Here is a 25,350-nt window from a genome sequence, read left to right as displayed (position 1 = left end):
ATTCATAGCAAGTTTATCTATAAACATCTCAACTAGAAGCAACTCAAATAACCATCAACTGAAGATGGATAAAAAACTGTGGTATTTCAAACAATGGAATACTATAAGGCAATGAAAAACACACTAGTATTAAATACAACATGGGTAAATCTCACAGACATAATATTGAGCAAAAGAAGGCAGACAGAAAAAATTTTAACATTGGTTTTGATATTCTGAGACTGTTGTGTGTATAAGGGGGTTCTATAAATAAGTAATTATATAATGTTCTAATTGTACTATTCCTGGTGTCACTGAGATCTAATCGTATTATTCCTGGTGTCACCGATTCCAGGATTCTCAGCTGAGAGGAAGATACAAATGTAAACTTAAAAAGAGTAAATTAAAATCCTATAGTGCTGAAACTTGAATTAGATATATTAGTATGAACTCATGAGGTTCATCTTTAAAAAACTTTTTTCCCAGTTCTGACTAGCGAAAAAGCCTAGAAACAGTGATCAGCCCATTAGCAATGAGAACCCTAGAACCCAGATTGTAGTCTTGAAATTCCATTCCCCCATAAAGAAATCACGGCTCCCTAAAGAAATTGCTGATAACAGGTGTGGGGAGGAAATGTATATGATGAGCCTGGAACTTCTTGTCATACCAGATAAAGAAGCTATCACAAACTACTAGAGTGATGTTAAAATAGCTCAGCAAGCAACTTGAAAAGGCTCCCACTGGCCAAAGATTAAATAATTTAAGCATCTATAAGGTTAATGCCCCTAACAATTTTTTTTTAATCTAAATTGTTTAAATATAAAAGTTAGTAATTCCAAGGAAGAAGGGAAAACTGTAATTGGCCACTGCTAGAGAAGGCTAATATAACAAACTCATTTTTTAAAATTGGTAAGTCAAGGGAAACTACCAAACTTTTATCCAACCTTTCCTACAATACAGTCATGTGCTGCTTAATAACAGGGATACATTCTGAGAAATGCATCGTTAGGTGATTTCATCACTGCGTGAACACTGTAGAGTACACTCACACAAACCTAGATGGTACAGCCCACTACACACCTAGGCTCTGTGTGTAGCCTACTGCTCCCAGGCTACAGGCCTGTACAGCATGTTCTACACAAAATAACATGAAAGTAAATCAAGAGCAAGAGAAAATGATACGATCAAGTGATGTCTGAGGCTGCTGCTTGCATAACACAGCATACCGTTTTACAGCAAAAAAGAGAGTACATTCTAAAATGAAAAAAGTATAGTAAATACATAAACCAGTAACATAGTTGTTCATTAACAAATATTACATAGTGTACACAATCTCTGTGCTATACTACACAATTGGCAGCATCACCACAAACACGAGTAACATGTTGCACTACGATGTTTTAACATCTACGTTATCACTAAGCAATAGGATATTTCAGCTCCGTTGTAATCTTATAGGGCCACTGTCATATTTGTGGTCCTTTGTTGATCAAAATATTATTATGTGGTGTATGACCATACAAACTGTATCACATGACAACAAGTAGAGCATAAAGAACAGGTTCTCTTTATAGAACATTCCCCCTAACTTTACTGTAACAGTAAAGTTACAGTATTAAAATATCACCATTTTGCACCCCCTAATGATTTAATAGACCTAAAGCAGAGAGTTTATCATCTATTTTTGTAAATAAAGTTTTACTGAAATATAGTCATGCCCATTCACTTATATTTTGTCTAAGGTGCTTTCTCAAATAAGGGCAAAGTTTAGTAGTTGCTGCAGAGGAGACCAGATGGCGCACAGAGCCTAAAATAACCACTACTTGCTCCCTTACAAAGTTTGCCAACCTCTCATCTAAAAGCATTGGGCACAAATGGCAACTAATCAGAGACAAGCAGACGTGTCTGCACCAGAGACACACTTGCCAAAAACATAGACTTGCCAAAAGACTCAACCTGAATCTGAGCAAGTCTCTAGATCCAACTACCAATTAATAAGAAACACAAAATGAGTTTTCTTTTGAAGTTGATGTCTTTCTATTATTCACAGTGATTAATGGTAACAGAAGTATCCATATCTACAGGACAAAGATCTAATTTATGTAACAAATTTTAAAAACAAAAATGGGAAAGTTAGTTAAGGGGGAAACCTTAAGAGAAAAATGAACCAAGTGCAATTGGGGGAGGGGTTATCTAGATCCTGCTTCAATCCAGGCAACTGCTTTAAAAATGTATGAGAGAATTAGAATTAGCACCAACTGAATATTTTATTATATTGGAATTGCTGTTTTTTTAAGCGTGATAATGGTATTGTGATTACATTTTTTTTAAAGAAGGCCTTATACTTTAAGATACATACTGAAATACAAAGAACTTATATTTCTAAAATTTCCTTTAAAATAATACAGGGGTGAGAGAGGAGTTGGTGAGAGATAGACGATTTGGCCACGACTTAAAAATTATTCAATCTGAGTGATAAATACAAGGGAGTTCATTATACAAGTCTATTTACTTTTGTACTTGCTTTAAATTTTCCATAAAAAAATTAAAATAAGACAAAAGGTTTCTTCTTCAGACACAAGAAAAAAATCCAAAGTAAAAAGAATAGATCGGGAAGTATGTCAGATAGCCCCAAAAAGGCAACCTGACAGTGACAAGACATGTGGTCTTCAGAAGGAAGAGTAAATAGCCAACTCTGAAAAGAACTAGTTTAGAGATCAAGTAAATGATTGCCGAGTAGATTCAAACTACTTTTCCAACTCCATCAAGCAGCTAAAACTAAACAAAAAGGATGTAGATGACAAATTAACAGGTTTGAGATTTGGTAAAACAGGTTCCTCGGGACGTTAAAATAGCAAGAGAATGTAAGATGCTGCTGCAAGAATGATCATGGGTTTGGGTGAATAGAGAGATAATGAAGCTAAGAAATAACTAACTTGATTAGAAAAACAAGAAAATGCCAAGAAACTGCAAGTCATAACAAAACAAAGAACAGAATTGAAAAGTGTGACATGATAGAGAGTTATGATCATGACAGGAAACTTTCCAAGACCTCAGAATAGGAGGTGCTCCAGGTGATGATAAGATCTAAGGCAAGAAGTGGTGACTGTGAGTAGCACACAGAATTTTGGGCTCCAGTCCTAGTCAACTAACGTCAACTAATGCTGGTTTACTAATTGGTTCTAGCTACCTGCCTAAGAATAACATCCTTCTCCCAAGCTCATTTCAGAAGGTATCTATGTTTTAAAAGGGTCCCATTTTGGAACCACTCATTAAGATGTAATGATCCTGGAAAATTACTAAGGTGAAAATGATGGATACAAGACAGGTCAAGGAAGCATGATTAGAGTCACTAATATGATATGAGAGACAATAAACATCTGAGTCAAATGAAGGATAATTCTAGAGGTCAAAAGAGAAGGATGAGAATGTGAAGAGAAAATAATAGAAAGACATCAACTTCAAAAGAAAATGGTTAACTGAAAAATGTTCTGATAGTGAAGATCTTATTCTAATTACACAATTCGGAGAAAAAAGCCTAAAAATATCTCTATCAGGTAAGTAAGGAAAGAAAAAGTACCCTTGAAAAACCAAAAATCTATCAATTTGTTCATTATAATCATAAAGTGTTAGGTGTGTGACAGCACCAAGAAACTCTAAATCATTTAGTTAATTCACTCATTTTATAGGTGAGAAAACCAGTTCTACTAAGGCTAATTAACTTATACTCAAAAACACAATGCAATTAATGATTAGAACTAAAACTAAAATGTACACCATTCTTCACTCGACCTCCCTGCCTTGCACCTTCATGTAACGCCATGGTTTCCATTTGGTGACTTACTTCCTCATAATGCTAAACAGAAGGCATTTGGTAAATATCTGTTGACTGACATTCAACATGAGTGTAAATAGAAGGTATTTGGTGATATTTGTTGACTGACACTCAAAATGAGCCTACTTCAATACTTTTATTTTACAGGTCTCTAATTTTGGCTATTTGTTATGGTCAATTTTATTCCTCTCTCCCCTACCCTCCAAAGATGATAAAAAAAACTTGGTGGCTAACACCTATGATTCAAAAAAATGTTAGAATATGAAAAGTGCCATGCTATGAAAAGAGCTCGCATTACACACCTCTCTGACAATCTCCATAAATGTATACATAATTTACAACTTCCTGAAAATTAAAAGGATGTTCTTGGCCCAATGTACTCAAATACCTAAATAGAATAATAAAAAAAAAAAGATAGTGAAAGAAAAAGCCACCTCAGCCCTACGATAAGGAATTATAGAGTATATAAAGTACACACACATAAAGTTTCTTATATATTTTATATTTCTTTATAAATAATTACATATTATACTGAACCCAGAATATGGAAAGAATGTTTTGAAGCCTCCAAAAACCTGTTACTCTGTTTTTAGATTTTGTTCTACAAATTTCTATTATTTCTTTAAAAGTACATATCCTTACCACTTAGAAAGGGTTGTTGAGGCACAGAGTTTGTAGAAAAGACACCAAGTTTGGAAAGGATCCATCTAGAAGCTTTTTCAATCTGGAGCTTGTACTTTATAGGCACGCAAATGGGCACACCGGTGCAAAGCGGTAGTGGTTCACCATGTACCAAGCAGAATATGGAATGATGAAGTCTGGAACACCAAAAAAAAAAAAAAGAGAGTGAGAGAAAATCAAGAAATATGGTTGGTTATTAGCAACAGCCATGTTTCAAACAAAAGTTGTAACATTTTAGCAGTTTTCATATATCATTATTGAAATTAGCTTGTATAATTGAGAATGCAGCCAAGAGGAACTTATTTATCAAAATAAAACCTCAACTATATAGGGAAAGAATCTATCTGGAGAGAAAATAAAAAGAGAATTAGTCTTTTAAAGGTTCTAATTTAAATATGTTTTTCATCAACCATAACATCTTTCTCAAGTGTATTTTGAATTTCCTCATCATCTAAACATGATTATGTTTCTTGGTGACACAAGGGCCATCATCATAAGAATGGTTACATAGTACTTAAGGACACACACATTATGGGACTTACCCTAGAATTACCTAGAACTGATCCTAAGAAATAAGCAATTCCCACTGCCAAGTGGCAGTGGCAGTATCTATAAAATTAAGAATGAACTTCTCCTTTGACTCAACACTTCTCTTTCTGGGACATTCTTCTACAGATATATAGTAATCACAAAATTATTGTAGGATTATTTGTAAAAGTGAAACACTGAAAAAAACCAAAGAGGATTGGTAAAAGAAGGAATATTGTACAGCTATAAAAATGAGTAAGAAAGTACTTTGTGTTCTTCTATGAAAAGATCACCAGAAAATATTAAATAAGCAAGGTTCAGAATAATATATAAGTAGTATGCTACTCTCTATATTTAAAAAAAAAAGGGGGATGGGAGAGGGAAGTAAGAATATTCTTAAATGTTAATCTTTGTTAAAAAAAGCACTACAAAGATATCTAAGAAATTGGTAAAAATGGTTACCTATAAAGGACAGTAGGGAAACATGAAGAGGAGTTAAGACTTCTCAATGTATCATTTTAACTTCTGATACATGTAAATGTTCACACAAAATTAAATCTAAGACAATTCTCTCAAATAAGCTTGACTTTTACTTTTCATTCTTTTTTCATAAAAACATGCTGTTAGTATATGATCAGTATAACAAGGCTAGTGTCCTGGAAAAATCAAATGGTAAATTATTTTCTTGTCCATCAAAAAACCATTTTTTTTCCTACTGGTAGCAATTCAACATATATGCAGTGCCTAGTACACCTTCTATGTACTAGCACTATACACATCAGTGAACAAAACTGGAAAATCCCAGCTCTAGTGACCTTAAAACTCAACTGTTATCATTTAATTCACCAATAATGAAGGTACAATCAGAAAGGCATAATATGCATTGCTAGAAGAAATTTAAATTTGACAACCATCCTGAAAAGCAATTTGTCAATATGTAACAAGAACCTTTAAAATATTCATAGCTATTTACCCAGTAATTATACTCAAAATGCAGACAGAATTTTATATTCAAATGTTTTCTACAACACTATTTATAAAGAAAAACTGTAAGAAATCTAAATGTCCAAAATTGGAAAACAGTTAACTATGTTATGATTTACTCAATGGCTGGAATACTATGCTGCAGTTCACCTAGATGTAATTTCTAGTTAAACATGGTGTATTAACCACAAATCCCTCCCCAGACTCCTCTGAACTAACTGTGAATCTGAAATAAATAAATAAATAAATAAATAAAAAAATAAATAAATAAATAAATGAATGAATGAATGAATAAATAAATAAATAAAAAGAACACAAAAGTAAAGAGAACAGAACAGGTGACCTTTGATAGGATAAAATTAAAATACAATTTCAAAAGAAAATTAACATGGGGAAATGCTGTTAAACAAAAAAAGAGCAAGACTCAAAATCACATATAATTTCAGTCATATTTTTTAAATTACATTAAAACATGGAGAAAAAATGACAATATTATTTCTATATTTTTGATGTCAATTGGTTTTTTTTCTTTTATGTTTTTCTACATTTTCTCAAAATAGAATAATCTCCAAAGGGCACTTATTACTGTTATAGTCAGAAAGTGACTATATGTTTGTATAGTCACTTTACAAACATACATGCACACACACACGCACAGTCAGATAGCTATAATCAAAAAGTCAGATAATAATAAGTGCTGACAAGTGTTTGTCTGGAATCTTCACACACTGCTGTTGGAAATATAAAACGGTACAGCCACTTTAGACAACAGTCTGGCAGTTCTTCAGAAGTTAAACATGACTCAGTAATTCCACTCTCAAGTACATACCAAGAGAAATAAAAAAATGCATCCATGCAAAAATATGTATACAAATGCTCAAAGTAGCACTATTTGTAACAGCCAAAAGCAGCAACAACACAAATGTCATCAAGTGATGAATGGATACCATCCAATGGAATATTATTCTTCCATAAAAAGGAGTGAAGTACTGATGAAAGCTACAACATAGATGAATTTGAACATTGTGCTAAGTGAAATAAGCCAATAACAAAAGGCCATATATTACAGGATTCCATTTACATGAAATGTCTAGTACAGACAAATCTATAGAGAGAAAACGAATTAGTGGTTGACTAGTGCCAGGGGAGAGGAGATGGAGAATGAGTGCTAATAGGTACAGGGTTTCTTTGAGGGATGATGAAAATGTTCTAAAATTGACTGTGGTGATAGTTGCACAATTCTGTGAACTGTGAACTTCAAACTGTAGATTTAAATTGGCAATCTGCACGGTATGTGAAATTTAGCTCAATAAAGCTGCTACATTAAAAACATGTAAATATAGTTTATAATTACTTCTTCACCACTAACCAATATATTACATACTATTCCTTATCACCTTGCAACACTACATATGGGAAAAGCATTAGATTCAAGATAAATCCAGACTCTTGCCAAACCTAAAACCATGGACAAGCCACAATTTCAATTTCCTTTGTGGGTAGAGGGAATCCTCTCTGGTATATATCTCACTTTTCTCAACAACTCAGTTGTATGCCTACTTAGAAGAAATGTATTTGTTCCCAAATCTGTTTATTCTAGTTACAATTACAATAATTATGTAATTTAGTTACATATTCATCCAAGATGAGCACGAAAAGAAAATTGTCTTTGAAAATTAAACTGTCTGATTTGAAAAAAGTCAAATTGCCTCAGCTATACATAAGATTGATGATATATAAACATTTATATATTTATCAATTATAAAATATTTAAGGTGTGTATCTTTCTTAGGATTCCTCATTTTAAACAAATTTTCTGTTTAATCAACCCAACTACTAGTTGATTATGCAACCAATATTGTATAAGAGAGACTACCCTATATGTTATTCATATAAAAGACTAACATAAGTACACTACTATTACTATTATCCTATCTCACACTGTAAAGAGTGATGGTTGACCCTGCTGAGTTCCATCTTAGAGGGGTTGAAATTTTTTACTCTTCAAGTTCCCAGACCCAGCACAGGCCCTTACTTTCTACAGATACCCTCGTCTCTTAAACTGAAAGAGGGTGCCCTATGTAAACTCTTTGGATACAGCTCAAGGCTGCTAAAGTCCCTCTTCCTGGGCTCTTAAGCATTCTGAACCCTCCTTTTTCAAAGTTAAACCTATGTCTAACCTGTATATTTAATGACCGTTAAGAGAAAAAAAAAAAAATCTAACACTCATGAACCAAAGATTCCTCTTTACTTCCTCTTATCACATTTGTCTTATCACATATCTACTTTCTCACCTATAAAGTTGTTCTCAATTACCAGTCATCTGCACTCTGACCCCAAGCACTACAATACTAACACACTCTTCCTAGAAATGACTTCAAAAGAATTCTAAGTAATCATTCTAACTGGTCTCTGACCTTTTTGCACTCGCCGCGCGCGCGCGCTCTCTCTCTCTCTCTCTCTCAGATAAACCCCAGACATTGCTGCCAAATGCACCTTCCTAATGTACAACTCTAATCGCAAAACTCGGTGTCTTGATAATTCACTAGTACTCCCGACGCCTACAGAATAAAGCCTAGAAACTCATTAGCCTCCAAGCCAAAGTCCTAATAAGAGAGAATAAACTGCTAGCCCATTTCCCTAACGTTTGCTAACTACAGTCACGCTCAACTCCGCTCTGTACAAACACATCCCATTCACTCCTACACCCAGATCTTTCTTTCAACTGGACTATCCTCTCTTTGTTTCTATGCACTGAAATTCCTCTAAAATCATTTTTAAAGTAGAAAACCATTTATCCAAAGCCTTGGGTTTCTTAGCTCTAACATCTTCAAGGGCTGTTAATAAAGATAATAAAATGTTAGAAATATTATATGTATTACTAAATATAAGCTTAGAAAAATAGCTAGCAGATCACTCAACAAATGTCATTACTGTTGCTCCTTCAACACAATGAATGCTCAATACATATTTTTTTTAAATTGACATACAACGTCTTTTCCAGCCATACTATACTCTTTGCTCTAAAAGCAATAGTTTAAGGTGTGACACCTCTGTGAAGTTATGATGAAAATTTTTGATAATCAATAATTTGTAATTTCTGGTAACCCCACATAGATTCATGATCTAAGAACAGGAACCCACTATTTCATGATTTAGTCAAGAACAACTTGATTTGTAATCATTTCATATGAATGCAGGTCAAGTCATTATGCCATACACCTTAACCTTACACTGCATTGTCTGTCAATTATATCTCAATAAAATGGAAAGGAAAAAAAGAACACCTTGATTCACTAATATCTACCAAAAATGGGGAGGGAGGGCAAGCCTTCTTAAAATAGACTGACTAGTTTTATCATTTACTTTTTTAAAAAACTGTGGTAAAATACATATAACACATAATTTACCATCGCAACCCTTTTTGAGCATACAGTTCAGTGACATTAAGTATGTTCACACTGTTATCACACAAACATCAGACTCTCCATCTCCAGAACGCTCCACCTTGAAAAACTGAAACTGTACTTATTAAACAATAACTCCATTTCTGCCCCACCGCAAAGCCCTGGCAACAAGCATTCTATTTTCTGTTTCTGTGAGTTTGACTACTCTAGGTAACTCATATAAGTGGCTTTTGTCCTTTTGTGACTGGCTTATTTCACTACACATGATATCCCTCAAGTTTCATTCATGTTATCATTTACTTTCTCTACGAGAACTTCAAAACCACACAAAGGACATGCTTTAAACATATTCTAATTCAAACTCATGATTTAAACATACTCTATATTACATGACACTACTCTCAAGATTTGGATGACTCAATTTACAGAAAGAAAGGGAAAAGGAGACTAACATGTACTTGATAATCCAGTGTGATGCCAGGTATTCTGCTAGGTGCATTACACATACAATTAAGTCCATACAACTCTAAGGAAGTAGGTTATTATTATTCCCAGTTAGTAAATGAGGGAAAAAGGGGGTCAGAGGATCACTCAATATCAAGTAAGCCTCCCATGTCACTTTCCTTTTTCCATTTTGTTTTCATCATAGAACTTTTCACTATCTGGCATACATACATATATGCATACATTTATTTATTTCCTTATACACAAATTATATGTAGACCGAAAAAAGTCGAGAATCACTACATCAGTGAAAGGGTCATATTTATACAACAAAGTTGTATCTATGATACAACATAGCTTAGAATTTAAACAGTCTCTGGCTTTTCTGAGATGCTTGTCTATACATATATTTCTTAGATACTCAAAAATTGGAAGACTTTTATTACATATCTAGAAATTAAGAACTAAATACCTAACTTTAACTTGCTTAAACTAAATTTTTTCATAATTTAAATTACAGCAAATATCTCTAATGCTAGAATTTAAAATGTTATGAAAAGAAAGCAGATTTCGAAGGGCTCTCACTAAATAAACCCTGACTTGTAACAGAAGTCTACATTTCTCATTAATTTGTTTGCACAAAATAATTTCTTTTGATTACAGTATAAAATGTTACTCACAAAAGAACTACTGTGTTCAACAAAACAATTTTATCTTCACTGATGTAACAAGAAGTCAGTGGTTTCCTTTTTGTGGTAAACAATGGGCCCTGGGAAACACTCCCATTAAATGTCTTTTACATTTTTTTACACACAATTGGTTCAAATTCCTAATAATCACTATTTATCAGAAATATGAAAGATAAAAATCTATCAAGATACACAATAAAACTAAGCAAGCCAAAAGGAGAAAAATAAAAGAAAATTACAAAGGCTCTCTGAAGAGGATAGGGTAGAGAAAACTTCCAACCCAACATCAACTACCTCCAAAATACTATTTAAAACTGAGACTATCAGTTTCAAGATGACAAAAATCTCAAATCTTTTTTCTTCATTCCTAAGAGATCATGCCCATCAGCATACAAACATACAATGATCGCCCACCTTAAAGATAAAAAAAAAAAAAAAAAAAGAACCCTTCTGTGAGATTGTGATTTATAATAACATATATTTGGTCTTTGTCCCATTTCTGGCACAAAACTCCTAAAACCCTTGAAATTTCCTAAGTGATTGGAGCCAAAAGTATCTTCTATGTTAATGAGGTGACTTTTGGACAGAACTTAAGGATGGGGCTGGCTGACACGAGAACCAACCTTGTGACTTAGAGGGTTGAAACTTTCAATCACACCGCCATGATGAGGGGGTTGGAGCTGGAGGTTGAATCAATTGCCAATGGCCAGTGATATAATCAATCATGCCTACGCAATGAAGCCTCCATAAAAACCCAAAAAAGACAGGTTTGTAGAGTTTCCATGCTGGGGAACATGTGCAGATGCAGAAAGAGTGTTGTGTTCTGCACTTGTTCCCCAGACTTGCCCTATGTATGCATCCCTAACATCTGGCTATTCCTAACAGCCTTTCATAATAAACTGACAGTCTAGGTGAGTAAAATGTTTCTTCCAGTTCTGTGAGCCATTCTAGCAAATTAATTTAACCTAAAGAGGAGGGTTGTTGGAACTTTCCATGTATCTCCAGTAGGTCAGAAGCACAGGTAACAACTTGGGTTTGTGACTACTCTTTGAACATGGGGTAGGGAGGTGGGGACAGTCTTATAAGGCTCTCCCCTTATGTAACCTGTGAGATCTCATGCTATCTCCAGGTAACGTCAGAATTTAGTTAAACTGTAGACATTCAGCTGGTGTCTGAGAATTGCTTGGTGGTGTGGAGAAGAAAAGAAAAGGAGACCAAAAAAAAAAAAAAAAACCCACACATGCCAGACTTGGTGACCAGAATTTCCATCTCCCTTGATTGCAAAACCAGTGTCAGTGACTGCCCCATTTCTCCGCTCTCCTTTATAATAAAAGTCCTCTCCACACAGTTGTCTCTATTAAGTATGTTGCTAACTTCCCTTCATCTCATTCTCTCTTTTATCCAACTTCAAGGATTTCTACCTCCACCACTCTGCAAAACCTCTTGTTAATGTCACCAATGACCTACCTCTACACTGCACGAAATCCAAAGGTCAAAATCAGTTCTCACCCTCATTGACGCTACAAGCAGCACATCTCCTCTTCCTTTGTGAAAGACCTCCTTCACTTGGACCACAAAGTGCCACACTTCTGGTTTCCTTCCTCTTCCTCATGAGCTGTTCTTCCTCTGCCTCCTTCCCAACTCTAAATGTTGAGGAGCTCAGAGTCAGTCCTTGGCCCTCTCCTCTGCTGACCTTACCTCTAAGTGACCTTATACAGTCTCAAGGCCTAAAATCCAAATTTGGGATTTGTCAGGATATAGATAGTATCTCTAGCCCAAACCACTCTCTCCTGAGCACTAATGTCACAAATTTAACTATCCAATGGGACACCTAATAGAATCTCGAACTTAAGTCTTAATAGATCCCCCTAAATCTTCACCTATCCCCAGCACTGTACCTCAGTAAATGATACCATCATTCTTCTAGTTGCTCAGACTAAAAACTGGCAGTCACTTTTATTCTTTCTTCACAACACACCCTTACATCTAGTCCATTGACAAGTTCTGTCAACCCTATTTTCAAAATATTAAATCTGACCAATTCTCTCCCATTCACTGCTACCACCCTTGTCAGAGCCATCAAGATCTCTGGCCCAAACAATTAAAGTAGCGCTTAATCTACTCATTCCCCAATTCCCCAAAAAGCAACCAGATGATTGTTTTAGAATATAAACTTATTCATTGCCCCCACGTTCGAAAATCCTCCAGTAGTTTCCCATCAAATACAGAAAAAATATGCATGGCCTCTCTAACCGTTCCTTTCCTTTATTCTGGCCACATCAACTTTCCTGCTATTCTTCAATACCAGAAGCCTATTCCCAAAATGGGGAAGCGGGAACCATACACTTGTAATCCCTCTGCTTGGAAGATTCTTTGCCTTGAGCATGATTTGTTCCCCCCATTCAGATGACTACAAATGGTATCTCCCCCAAAAGGCCCTCCCCACCATCCTATGTGAAACAATCGCACTCTACAGCCAAACTTGATTTTTCATCAGTTTATCATCCAATATTTGTTTAATTTTGCCTACCTGATTAAAAAGCAAACTCCAGGAGGTCAGAGACTGTCTTGTTTACATTTATAATCCCCAGGACCATATAATGACTCACAAGCACACAATAAACATTTGTTGGTTAAATAACTGATGCCAATAATAATAATAATATGCACTAAAAAAAAAAACATATAGGTGTTCGAACATTTTATTCAACAAATTTAATATTGACAACTTCGTAAATTTCCATTTCACAACTGTTAGAGGAGATTAGAGTGTAGAATAAGAGGAAAAGAGGTGAACTTCTTGTTTTCAACAAATAAATCCAATATATTTATATACCCTTAAACCCACTTTGATATGTAACCTAATGTTTCCAGAAAACAAGTTTTAAACTGTTTCATTTCTTCCTTGCTAATATCTGAATCAACCCACACCCAAACAGGCGTAAAAGGAGGAACAATACTCAGATGACAACCTAAAAATACGTATTTGACTAACTCCCTGTTCCAATATCCCCTGAGATGACTTAATTGACACAAAAGGAAAAGCTCAAGCAACATCAAAAATTCGAAAGGGGTATCACCCCACACCTGAAATTCTGTTTCCACAAAGATATTTTAAGGTAATAACAACAAGGAAGGAAAAGCAACTTGCCCTTACATCAACCCTATCTGCTCTGAGAGCCTGCTCACCAGTCCACTCCACTTAGCTGAACCCCAGAAGAAAATGGCCCATGTTCAGTGCCCCCTCCATCATCTTCCCCAGGCTATATATACTAACTACTATATACTAACTAAAGTCTTCAACAGACTCAGACTACCCCTTGAGAGAAGGGGAAGAGAAGATGAAATGTCATGCCAGGCTGCTATTTATCAACGCTGAACAATGTGTAGATGGAAAATCTCTACAGTCTGAAGAAAACTGGCAGACACTGAGGACGTTCAACATTTTCTGAATTCTAAGGATAATGATCTTGGCAAACTTATAAACAAAGGCATGAAAGGCAAAACCATTTGCTTTTCTAAGATATTCACTCTTTTTGGGGGGTCGGGAGACTTGGAGTGGTAGTCAGGCTTACCAAAAGGGCACAAAATCAGCTAGTCAAAAAAATATATAAAGATATAAAGGATGTTAACAACATCATACAGTTTCCATTTCCTTCTGGGCATAATGGAAGATTGTACCTTCTTTCTCCCTCCCGAAGTTTGGCATGGTCATGTGATTTGTTTTGATCAATGAAATGTGAGAAGTGAGAGATACACACACACACACACACACACACACACACACACACGCACACACGCACACGCACATGCACACTTCCAATGAAAGCATTTAACAACTGGGGCTCAACTCTGTACCTCTCTCTCCCACTATCTCAGCAATCATGGAGGCAGGTATTGATATGGAACTGCAATGCTAAGCTTGTACAGAGAAGGCAACTTGCCTCAAAGGCATGGACGTGATGTAAGTGAGAAAAAAACAGTTGTGTTTTAAGCACTGATAATTTGGGGATTGTTTTTATTGTAGCATAAACTAACCTAATTAGTATCTGAAAAGCCCATTATAATTGATTAAAATTCAACAAACCCAGAAAATCTGATGAAGGGAAAAGAGTTTCAGAAATAGAAAAACACATAAATATGATCTCATAATGAGAAATGGATTATAACCATAGATACAGAGGAATTTAATAGACTATGGCTTTACAAGCTAATTTCCTCTAGGGGAGAAGGGGCAGACTGAGAAGCACTTGTGAAGCTCACAGTCTGGAGGCACAGACAGGCTCACTAAAGGACTGAGACCTAATCACAGGACCACAGAACATTTCCTCTCCCCTGCTTCTCTGCCCCACACTACACCATACCACAACACTGAAGACTTATTTACAGCAGTTCCTTTGCTCAAAATCCAGATATTTAGAAAAAAAACTACAGTGCATAATAAAAGGCAAAAAAAAAAAAAAAAAAAACCAACAGTTTGAAGAGACAGAGAAAGCATCAGAATCAGACTGAAATATGGCAGGAATGTCGGCATCATCAGAGATTTCAAATATATGCTAAGGGTGCCAATGGATAAGATAGACGATATGCAGGAAAAGATGGGAAATGTAAATAGAAAGATGGAAAGTCTAAGAAAGAACTAAAAGAAAGGCTAGAAATCAAAAACACTGTAATAAAAATGAATGCCTTTGATGAGCTTATCACAGCCGAATAAAGAATCTCTGAGCTTGAAGATATCTCAACAGAAACCTGAAAAGAAATAGAAGAGTGAAAAGCAAAGAGGAAAAAAAAAAAGACCAAAAAAAAAAAGAAAAAATAGAACAGAATATCCAAGAACTATGGGACTACTACAAAAGCTATAACATACTTAGTGGAAGTACCACAAGAAAAGAACAGAAGCAATACCTAAAACAATACTGAGAATTTTCTCAAATTAATATCAGATTCAAAACCACAGATCCAGGAAGCTCAGAGAACACCAAGCGGGATAAATGCCAATAATAATAATAATAACAACAACAACAACAATAAAACTACAACCAGGCATATCATACTCAAACTACAGAAAATCAAAGATAAAGAAAAAAATCCTGAAAGAAACAAAAGAGAGAAAAAACACCTTATCTATAGAGATGCAAAGATAAGATTTATATCTAACTTCTCAGAAACTATGCAAACAAGAGGAGAATGGAATGAAATATTTACAATGTTGAGAAACTATCCTTTGAAAGTGAAGTAGTAACAATTTTCTCAAATCAAAACCCAGAGAATTTGTTGCCAATATACCTGTTAAGCCACACAAAGAAAGGAAGAGGACTGAAGAAGAAATAAGGGAAGGTCAAAACTTTCATTTCTTTTATTCTTAATTGATCTGAGAGATTAACAGTTAGTTCAAATTAATAATAGAAAAAATGTGCATATGCTTATGTGTGTGTATATATATATACATATGTTCGCGTATGCTTATATATAAGTGAAATGAATGACAGCAGTGATATAAAAGGACAGGAAAGAGAAGAAGTTAGAATTATTTTATTACAAAGTAATCACGCAACCCAAGAAATAGCATAGTGTTATTTAAAAGCAAACTTGGATTAATTGTAAATGTGTATTGCAAACTCTAGGGCAATGACTAAGGAGAGAAAACAGTTACATAAAATGCTCAAATTAAAACCATAAAAGACAGGAAAAAATATATGACAAAAAAAGGAACAAAGAACAAAGGTAACAAATAGAAAACAGTAATGAATATGGTAGATATTAATCAATTCAAACATCAATGGTCTAAATGTACCAATTAAAAGACAAAAGACTGTTGGTGGAGCAAAAAATAAGGCAGATCATCTATAAGAAACCCACTTTAAATATAAAGACATATAAATTAAAAGTAACTGAATGGAGAAAGATATACCATGCTAACGCTAAGCAAAAGAAAAATGAGTAGCTATATTAATTTCACACAGAGCAGACTTAAAAGCAAGGAGTTATGAAGAATAAAGAGGAGCATTACATAATGATAAAAGAGTCAATTCTCCAAGACATAACAACAATCTCCAATGTGTATATGCCTAACGACAGAGCATCAGAATACATGAGACAAAAACTGACAGAACTGCAAGGAGAAATAGATGAATCCACGATTATAGTTGGAGACATCAACACCTCACTATCAGAAATGGGCAGATTCAGCAGGCAGAAAATCAATAAGGACATAGTTGAACTCTACAACACCATCGAACGGCTGGATATAATTGACATCCCTAGAGTTCTTCATTCAACAAGAGCAGAATACACATTCGTCTCATGCTCACATGGAACATTCACCAAAACAGAACATATTCTAGGCCATAAAATACACCTTAACAAATTTTAAAAAATAGAAATCATACAATTTCTGCTCTCAGATGAAATTAAACTAGAATTCAATGAAAGATAATTGGAAAATCACAAAATACTTGGATTTAACAACATGCTTCTAAATAACACATTGTCAAAGAACTCTCAAGAAAAATTTAAAAATATTTTACACTGAATGAAAATGAAAACACTATTTAAAATTTGTGGGATGCAGCAATAGCAGTGCTTAGTGAAAATTTGTAGCACTCAATGCACATATTAGAAAAGAAGAAAGATCTATAATCAATAATCTAAGTTTCCATTGTAGGAAGCTAGAAAAAGAACAAATTAAATCCAAACTAAGCAGAAGAAAAATAAGAAGCAGAACAGAAATCCATGCAATTGAAAACATGAGACCAATAGAGAAAGTCAATGAAACCAAACGTGGGCTAAGAACAAAAAGTGAAAGGTCACAAAATTACTAGTATCAAAAATGAGAGGGGACATCACTACAGATCCCATGAACATCAAAAGAACACAGGAATATTATGAACAACTTTATATAGACAAATTTGATGGCCTAAATGAAATGAACTAATTCTTTGAAAGACACAATCTGTCAAAACTCACACAAAAAATACATAATCTGAATAGGTGCATATCTATTTTTTGGTTGAATAAATAATTAATAACCTTCCAAAACTGAAAGTACAAGTGACAGATGGGTTCACTGGTGAATTCTACCAAATACATATGGAAGAAACTGTATCAATTCTCTCCAATGTAACTTTCAGAGAATAGAAGCAGAGGGAATACTTTCTATTTCCATGAGGCCAGCAGTACCCTAATACCGAACCCAAACAAAGACATTATAAGAAAACTACACATACCAATATCATCCATCAACACAGATATAAAAAACCTTAACAAAATACTAGCAAATTAAATCAAATAATGTATAAAAAGAATTATACACCATGACCAACTGGGATTTATCTCAGGCATGCAAGAATGGGTCAACATTTAAAAGTCAATTAATGGAATCCATCTCATTGACACTCTAAAAAATAAAAATTACATGATAATATCAATAGATGCAGAAAAAGCATCTGACAAAATACAACACCCATTCATAATAAAAACTCTCAGTAAAATAGGCATAGAAGGCAATTTCCTCAACTTAATAAAGATTATGTACAAAAAAAATTACAGCTAACATACCTAATGGTAAAAAAAAAAAAAAAAAAAAAACAACTAGAAGCTTTCCCATTAAGATCAGGAACAAGGCAAGGATGTCCACTCTCACCACTCATTTCAGCATCATTCTGCAAGTCCTAGTTAGTGCAATACTAGAAGAGGAAGAGGAAGAGGAAGAGGAAAAGAGAAGAGGAGAGGAGAGAAGAGAAGAGAAGAGAAGAGAAGAGAAGAGAAGAGAAGAGAAGAGAAGAGAAGAGAAGAGAAGAGAAGGTATAAAGATTGAGGAGGTAGAAATAAAACAATCTTTGCTTGCAAATGACAGAAATGTCTAAAAAATCCAAAGTGTACACTTGAAATTAAAAATTCACTGTCACTTACATATGCACCCCCTAAAAAATGAAATACTTAGGTATAAATCTAACAAAGTATGTAACAAGATCTATAAGAGGAAAATTACAGAACTTTGGTGAACAAAATCAAAGAACTAAATAGATAGATAGTCCATGTTCATGGAAAGACACGATACTGTCAAGATGTTAGGTCTGCCCAATTTAATCTATAAATTCAATGTAATCCCAATCAAAATCTCAGTAAATCACTTTGTGGATATCAACAAACTGACTCTAAAGTTTATACAAAGAGGAAAAACAGAAAACAGAACAACCAACACAATATTGAAGGACAAGAACAAAGTTGGAAGATTGACATTACCCAACTTCAAGACTCACAATAAATCTACATTAATCAAAACAGTCTGGTACTGGGGAAAGAATAAATAAATAGATAATGTGGAACAGAACAGGGAGCCCAGAAACAGACCTACATAAATATAGCCAACTGATCTTTGACAAAAGAACAAATGGAACAAAGACAGTCTTTTCAGTAAGTAGGGCTAAAACAACTGGATACACACACATACACACACACACACACATCTAGAAATAAACTTTGCACCTTCACAAAAGTTAACAGAAAATAAATCACAGACCTGAAGGTAAAAATGCAAAACTAAAAAACTCCCAGAAGATAACACTGAAAACCTAGATGACCAAGGCTATGGCGATATCTTTTTAAATACAATAAGAAAGGCACAATCCATTAAAAAAATAACTGGGAAGCTGGACCTTATTAAAATGAAAATCTTCTCTGAGAAAGATGACATCAAGGGAACAAGATGATAATCCACAGACTGAGAGATAAAGGACTATTATCTGAAATATACAAAGAAAGCTTAACTGAACAATAAGAAAACAGTAACCTGATTAAAAATAGGCCCAAGGCCTTAACAGATACCTAACAAAAAAATATATACAGATCACAAATAAGCATCAGGTTAATGCAAATCAAAACAAAATGCCACTACGCATCTATTAGAATGCCAAAATCCAGAACACTGAAAACACCAAATGCTGAGGAAGGTATGACGCAACAGGAATTCTCATTTATTCCTGATGGGAATCCAGTATAGTACCATCACTTTGGAAGATGGTTTGGCAGTTTCTTACAAAACTAAACATATTCTTACTATGTGACCCAGCTACTGTGCTGCTTGGTATGTGCCCAAGGGAGCCAAACACATGTCCAGCCAAATCTTCACAAAGGTATTTAAGGCAGCTTTATTAATAATTATCAAAACTGAGAAGCAACCAAGATGTTTTTTCAGTAGATGAATAAGAATACTGTGGTATATCCAGATAGTGGAATATCATTCAGCACTAAAAAGAAATGGGCTATCAAGCCAGGAAGAGACATAAAAGAATCTTAAATACATAATGCTAAGTGAGAGAAACAAATCTGAAAAAGCTATATACTATGATTCCAAATGTATGACATTCTAGAAAAGGGAAAAATATGGAGGAAGTAAAAAGACTAGTGGCTGCCAGAGGTTGAAGGAGGGGTACTGAATAGGTGAAACACAGAAAATTTTAGGAAAGTGAAAATACTCTGCATAAACAATAATAATGTACACACATTATACATTTATCTAAACCCACAGAATGTACACCAAAAGTGAACTCTAGGTGATTATGATGTAACAATATAAATTTATCCATGGTAACAAATGTAGCACTCTGGTGAAGGATGTTGATAATGGGGAAGGCTATACCTAAGTGGGAGCAGGGAGTATATGGGAAATTTCTTTCCTCTCAATTTTGCTGTGAACTGAAAACTGTTCTTTAAAAAAATAAGTATTTTTAAATCTATTAGAAATAAAAAGATTTTTTAAATTTTTTTTTAATTAACAAAACTTGATTTATCTGATCTGCCTCTAACTCCACATAGTTTCCACATATCTTACAAATCAGGTATTTAGTTTAGGTTGTCATTAAAACAAAAAGGCAAAATTGTTTGGAAATTAAAAAATGATGTGTGTATTGCTATATCAAAGACATTGCCACTATTTCAACTTATCATAAACCAGTCTGCCCATTAAAATTAATTTCTGAAATTAATTAAAGTTTAATTTATTTTATCAACTATTTTGGATTTTGTTCCTGGATGCAACAAATAGTTTTACACAAAAACAAAAATGAGACTTACGGAAATCTTTGCAAAGACTGGTTTTACATGGTATGTGATATAAAGCAATTTACAATAGAATAAAAAATTAAAGTATGTGTTTATAGCAATTTTTCCAATGAGAGGTCCATAGTTTTCATCAGATTCTCAAAGGGGGCCATGACCCAGATAAGATTAAGAATGAGAAGTTCTTAGGTTTAAGTTAAACCTTAACATTCACCCACTATTAAGCGCCTAGCCTTCTACTACCATTTACCATGAAACCTCCCCTGACCCATCCTGTGTCTGTGGCTCCCTTCCAGGGTCATAAAAAGAAAATAATTTACTATCATCCAAGTATTTAGGGAAGTACTAGAGAACATCATTAATGTTCATTATTAAAGAAGACAAATGGGAGTCAAGTAAATTATGCCAATAATCATTTTTGTTAAAAAAGGATACATTCGGATATGGTTGATGGACCCCTGGAAAATGAATGGATTAGTGGACATTTGGTCCTGGCCAAAACGTCCAGAGATATCTGGTCCATGTCAACCCCATGTGCCATTCATATGCCATTACTAGGTAGGCTACCAGGCAAGAAACATTGTTATAGGTAATACAGCCATGACGCAATTACTGAACCAGTAAAACATGACAGTATTTTTTATGTATTAATCCTATAAACCAAAAGTATATAAACATTGTGGGCTATCTGAACCCAGGGATGTTTACTAAGCATGGACGTTTTCGACAGGACCAAATATCAAGGCCATTTGGCATGGATCAAATATGCTCATAGACGTTTTGGACAGAACCAAATTTCAAGGACTTTTGGACATGGAGCAAATGAATCTATGGATGCTTTAAACAGAACCAAAGGTAATGCAAGAAATAACTGGGTTGCATATAGTGTTATGACATTAAAATGTCCTTTATCACTAACCCAATAAAGGCGTATTTACCAGAAATAAAATAAAATAAAATAACCCAAAAGCAGGTAAAAACTTACATATGTAGAAAGATGCCTAACTGCAGTATATTTGTTAAGAGACCAGACTTCAAAGTCAGCCTGCCGGGATTTATTTATGGGCTATGCAACATTAGTTAAATTTCTTAACCTTTCTGTTCCCATGCTTGCATATATATATATATATGTATGTATGTGTATATGTATGTATGTATGTGTATATGTATGTATATATACATATATACATATATGTATGTATGTATGTGTATATATGTACATATATATACACACACACATATGTATAAAGGGTACAAAAAAGGGACAGTAAAAGTATTTCAAAAGGGTTTCGTGAAGATTAAATAACATATGTTAAGTGCTCAGCACACAGTATGCCTTTGGTAAAGATGTGCTCATTTATTTAAAAATACTAAGCATCAACTATGTGTCAGGCACTGACTTAGGCAGCTGGGATATATCAACGAACAAAACAGATGAAGAATCCTGCCCTCTTGTAGCTTACATGCTAACAGTGGGAGACAATAAACAACATATGTAAGATGTAAAATATGAAGTATGAAAATGTTACAGACACTATGGGGAAAAAAACGTAGAAAAGAATCTTGGAACAGCAAATGCAGGGGGCAGTCAGGTTTCAATTTTTAAATCAGAATACAGCTTGTTGAAATGGTCACATTTAAGCAAAGATTTAAAGAGTCAGCCAGGTGAATGTCATGAGTAAGCATGTTCCAACCACGGGGAAGAGCCAACACAATGGCCCTAAGGGGAAAACATGCCTGGCACATCAGAGCAGGAACAAGGGCAATTAGAGCAGATGAGCAAGAGAAAAGAAGTAGGCGAAAAGGATCAGAGAAGTTATAAGGGACCTACTCACACAGGGCCTGCAGACAAATGTGCTTTAAGTGAGCTGGGGAGCCACTGCAGGGTGTGCAGAAGACTAATACGCTTGTCATACATTTGAAAGGATCACTCTGGCTGCTGTGCTGAGTACAAGGGACCTCTCAGTAAGAGGCTATTTGTCACTGAAGTGTTAGCAAAACCCTTGTCTTTCAGCATGAGAAATTGCTCTTGGATTCAGTTAACCTACTAGCTCTGTTCCCCAGGCAGAATGTTAGCTGTGTTACTAGGCAACATGGTAAAAATATGGTAAAAATGACCCACTGGTAAACTGCCTAGGACTGAGAGGCACTATCAACACCAAGTGAATGGTCATAGCATTGGTCTTCTCTCAGTGTTGTGACTCTGGTAATTGGGCATGTACTTTGCAGGGATCCTGGAAGCTATGCTCACAGGTTGTTATACAAGGCAATGGCTCTTGTAGAACATGGCACCCCTAAGCCAGGTTAGCTGCATACCAACTCATGCGAGCCTCATTATTCACACCTAAGCTTCACCTGAAGGAAGAGGAGAGGAGAGGCACAGAGAATAGATCTGGCTCTTCTCTTTGTGGACAGCTACCAGCCAGAGTGATCCTTTCAAATGTAAGACAAGCGTATTAGTCTTCTGCACACCCTGCAGTGGCTCCCCAGCTCACTTAAAGCACATTTGTCTACCCACCAAAAAGAACATCTGACACTTGCCTGCTAGTAAGCTGTTACCTATCTCAGATCCTCCCAAGTGAATCTGATGTTAAATGTGGCCTGACAATCCACAGGTCTGTCTAGTTGAGCCCTAAGAAAATTACCTGGATAAACACTGCTCTATTGCAATAACTCAGGTAAGAAATGGCAGTGGATGGTAGTGATAGAAATGGGAAAAAAAATACTTAAGGTTTTAAAGGAGAGCTTATAGGATCTTCTAATGAATAGAATGTGGGATGTTAAAGAAAGAGTATAATGTCAAGATTCCGAGCCTTTGCAACTGGAAAGATGGAGTGAAAAATTGGAAAGAGTAAAGACTGGATATCAGGAGTTCAATTTTAGACAAGTTAATTTTGATTTGAAGGTCATTCATCATCTCACTTTCTCCTCAAGAGTCTGAGATGGCTGCAGCAGCTCCAAGAGTCATTAGCTCATATGACAACATCCAAAAGAAGGGTATATTTTCATAAATTAACGAAAACCAAAGTCCCAGGGGATTCCCTTTACATTCCACTATGCCTAAACAACCATTGTCATGGAGACTATAACTAACACAATTGAGTCTAGGCTGAACAACATTCACAAACTGCCCTGTGTGCTGGTTGAGGAGAGCCCAGGAAGCACGTGAGTACTAAACACCTGAACAAAAGTGGGCTGCTGTTAACTAGGAGGGAGAGGAATGACTAACAGGTGCAGTGTATGCCAAAGGTATTGTCAAGGATATTGGATAAACCATCCACATCGATGTTAAAAGTCATCCAGAATAAAAGAAGTGAGATCGGTAATAAAGTATGGATATAAAATATGACAGGGAGCCAGGTGACAGATGAAAGAAAGCAAAGAACCCTTTGTTCCATGAAGAAAAGACATCTAAACAAATCCTGTGAAATTTAACAACCACCAAAGGTTATAAATGATTTGAGGAAAAAACAAGAATTAAAAATCTTGACTAAAATCAGAAAGTCTCAATTGTAGAAGACAAAGCAATGTCTCAAAAATTTTTCCAGAGTGAAATGATTTTGACCTAAACTCTTCTACCCAAATCTTCAACCAAATGAGAAGGCAGAATAAAAACATTTTCAGACATGTAAGAACGTATTACTTGAGGATCTTTAGCAAACAAGCATGAAAACCTAATAAAATAGATGTGAGAACACAAGATACAGTGGAAATGATCCAAGAGTAAAATGAAAAAAGTCCCAGGATGGCAGCTGTGCAACAGGACTAGACAATAATTCATCCTATTAAAACAGAAAATTAGTGAGCTCCATGAAACGAAGAAAGGAATGGATTCTGTTCAAAAGAAAGACTAAGAAGCCGGCTTAACGACGGGAATGCCTATGTCTCTTTTTGCAACAGAAAACGATATTTAACATAAAACTCCAGAATGTTGCCTATTGTCTGCCCACACTTTTCTTCCCTCATTCCTTGCTAAAGGAACTTTTTTTGTTTCTCCTTTTTTGAAGTATCAGGTAAGAAGCACATGATTAGAGAAGGTAGCTCCTCCTCCAGACCATGGGATGAATCACCACATTCTCCTTTCCCAGCCATTGGCTTGAGCAACTGCTCCCATCCTATTGTGGACGAACGATTCAGTTCAGGCCAATGAGACATACAAAAAAGTCATCTGGGGAGATTCTTGAAAGACTTTCCTACAAAATGAAAAAAAAGAGATTCGAGTTGTTACAAGAGATCTAGTACTGGGTTGGGGGAGCATTGCTATAAAGGGAGTAGTTATTGGGCAACTGGCAAACTTGAATATGAACTGTAGATTAGATTCTAACATTATGGTAGGCGTGTAGATGCACCAACTCATATCCAAAAGGCTCACTACCAGGTGTGAGGAGTATGGACAAGCTTACAGCTTCATCAGAATTGCCTTCAGCTTTCAAGAGAGGGTTTTGCTATTACATAGATAACTCCTATACCACAACTGAGAAAAGGTACACGCAAAGCAATTTCTGTCTAACATGTAATTCCTCTAATGCAGGAGTCCCCAACCCCACATTACTGGTACTGGTCCGTGGCCTTCTAGGAACCAGGTGGCACAGCAGGAGATGAGTTCCAGGCAAACGAGTGAAGCTTCATCTGTATTTGCAGCCACTCCCCAGCGGTAGCAACACCGCCTCAGCTCCACCTCAGATCATCAAGCATTAGATTCTCCTAAGAGCACCAGTCCCTGGTGCCAAAAAGGTTGGGCGGG

At 35.3% G+C, this 25,350-nt stretch overlaps 1 protein-coding gene across 5 annotated transcripts in view; it reads right to left on the bottom strand.

The window, feature by feature from the left end:
- FRYL (FRY like transcription coactivator) overlaps nt 1-25,350 on the bottom strand; it is a 228,821-nt gene that overhangs the window by 187,087 nt on the left and 16,384 nt on the right. For all 5 annotated transcript variants that reach the window (XM_016128140.2, XM_016128138.2, XM_016128139.2 and 2 more), the window contains exon 2: nt 4,457-4,632. The gene's annotated coding sequence lies outside the window, so the exon portion shown is untranslated. The remainder of the gene's footprint in view (nt 1-4,456; nt 4,633-25,350) is intronic.

Source organism: Rousettus aegyptiacus, unplaced genomic scaffold (genome assembly GCF_014176215.1).
Source record: "Rousettus aegyptiacus isolate mRouAeg1 unplaced genomic scaffold, mRouAeg1.p scaffold_m13_p_10, whole genome shotgun sequence".
Classification (NCBI taxonomy): Eukaryota; Metazoa; Chordata; class Mammalia; order Chiroptera; family Pteropodidae; genus Rousettus; species Rousettus aegyptiacus.
The sequence above is the reverse complement of the archived record's forward strand: the minus strand, read 5'-3'. Positions and strand labels throughout refer to the sequence as shown.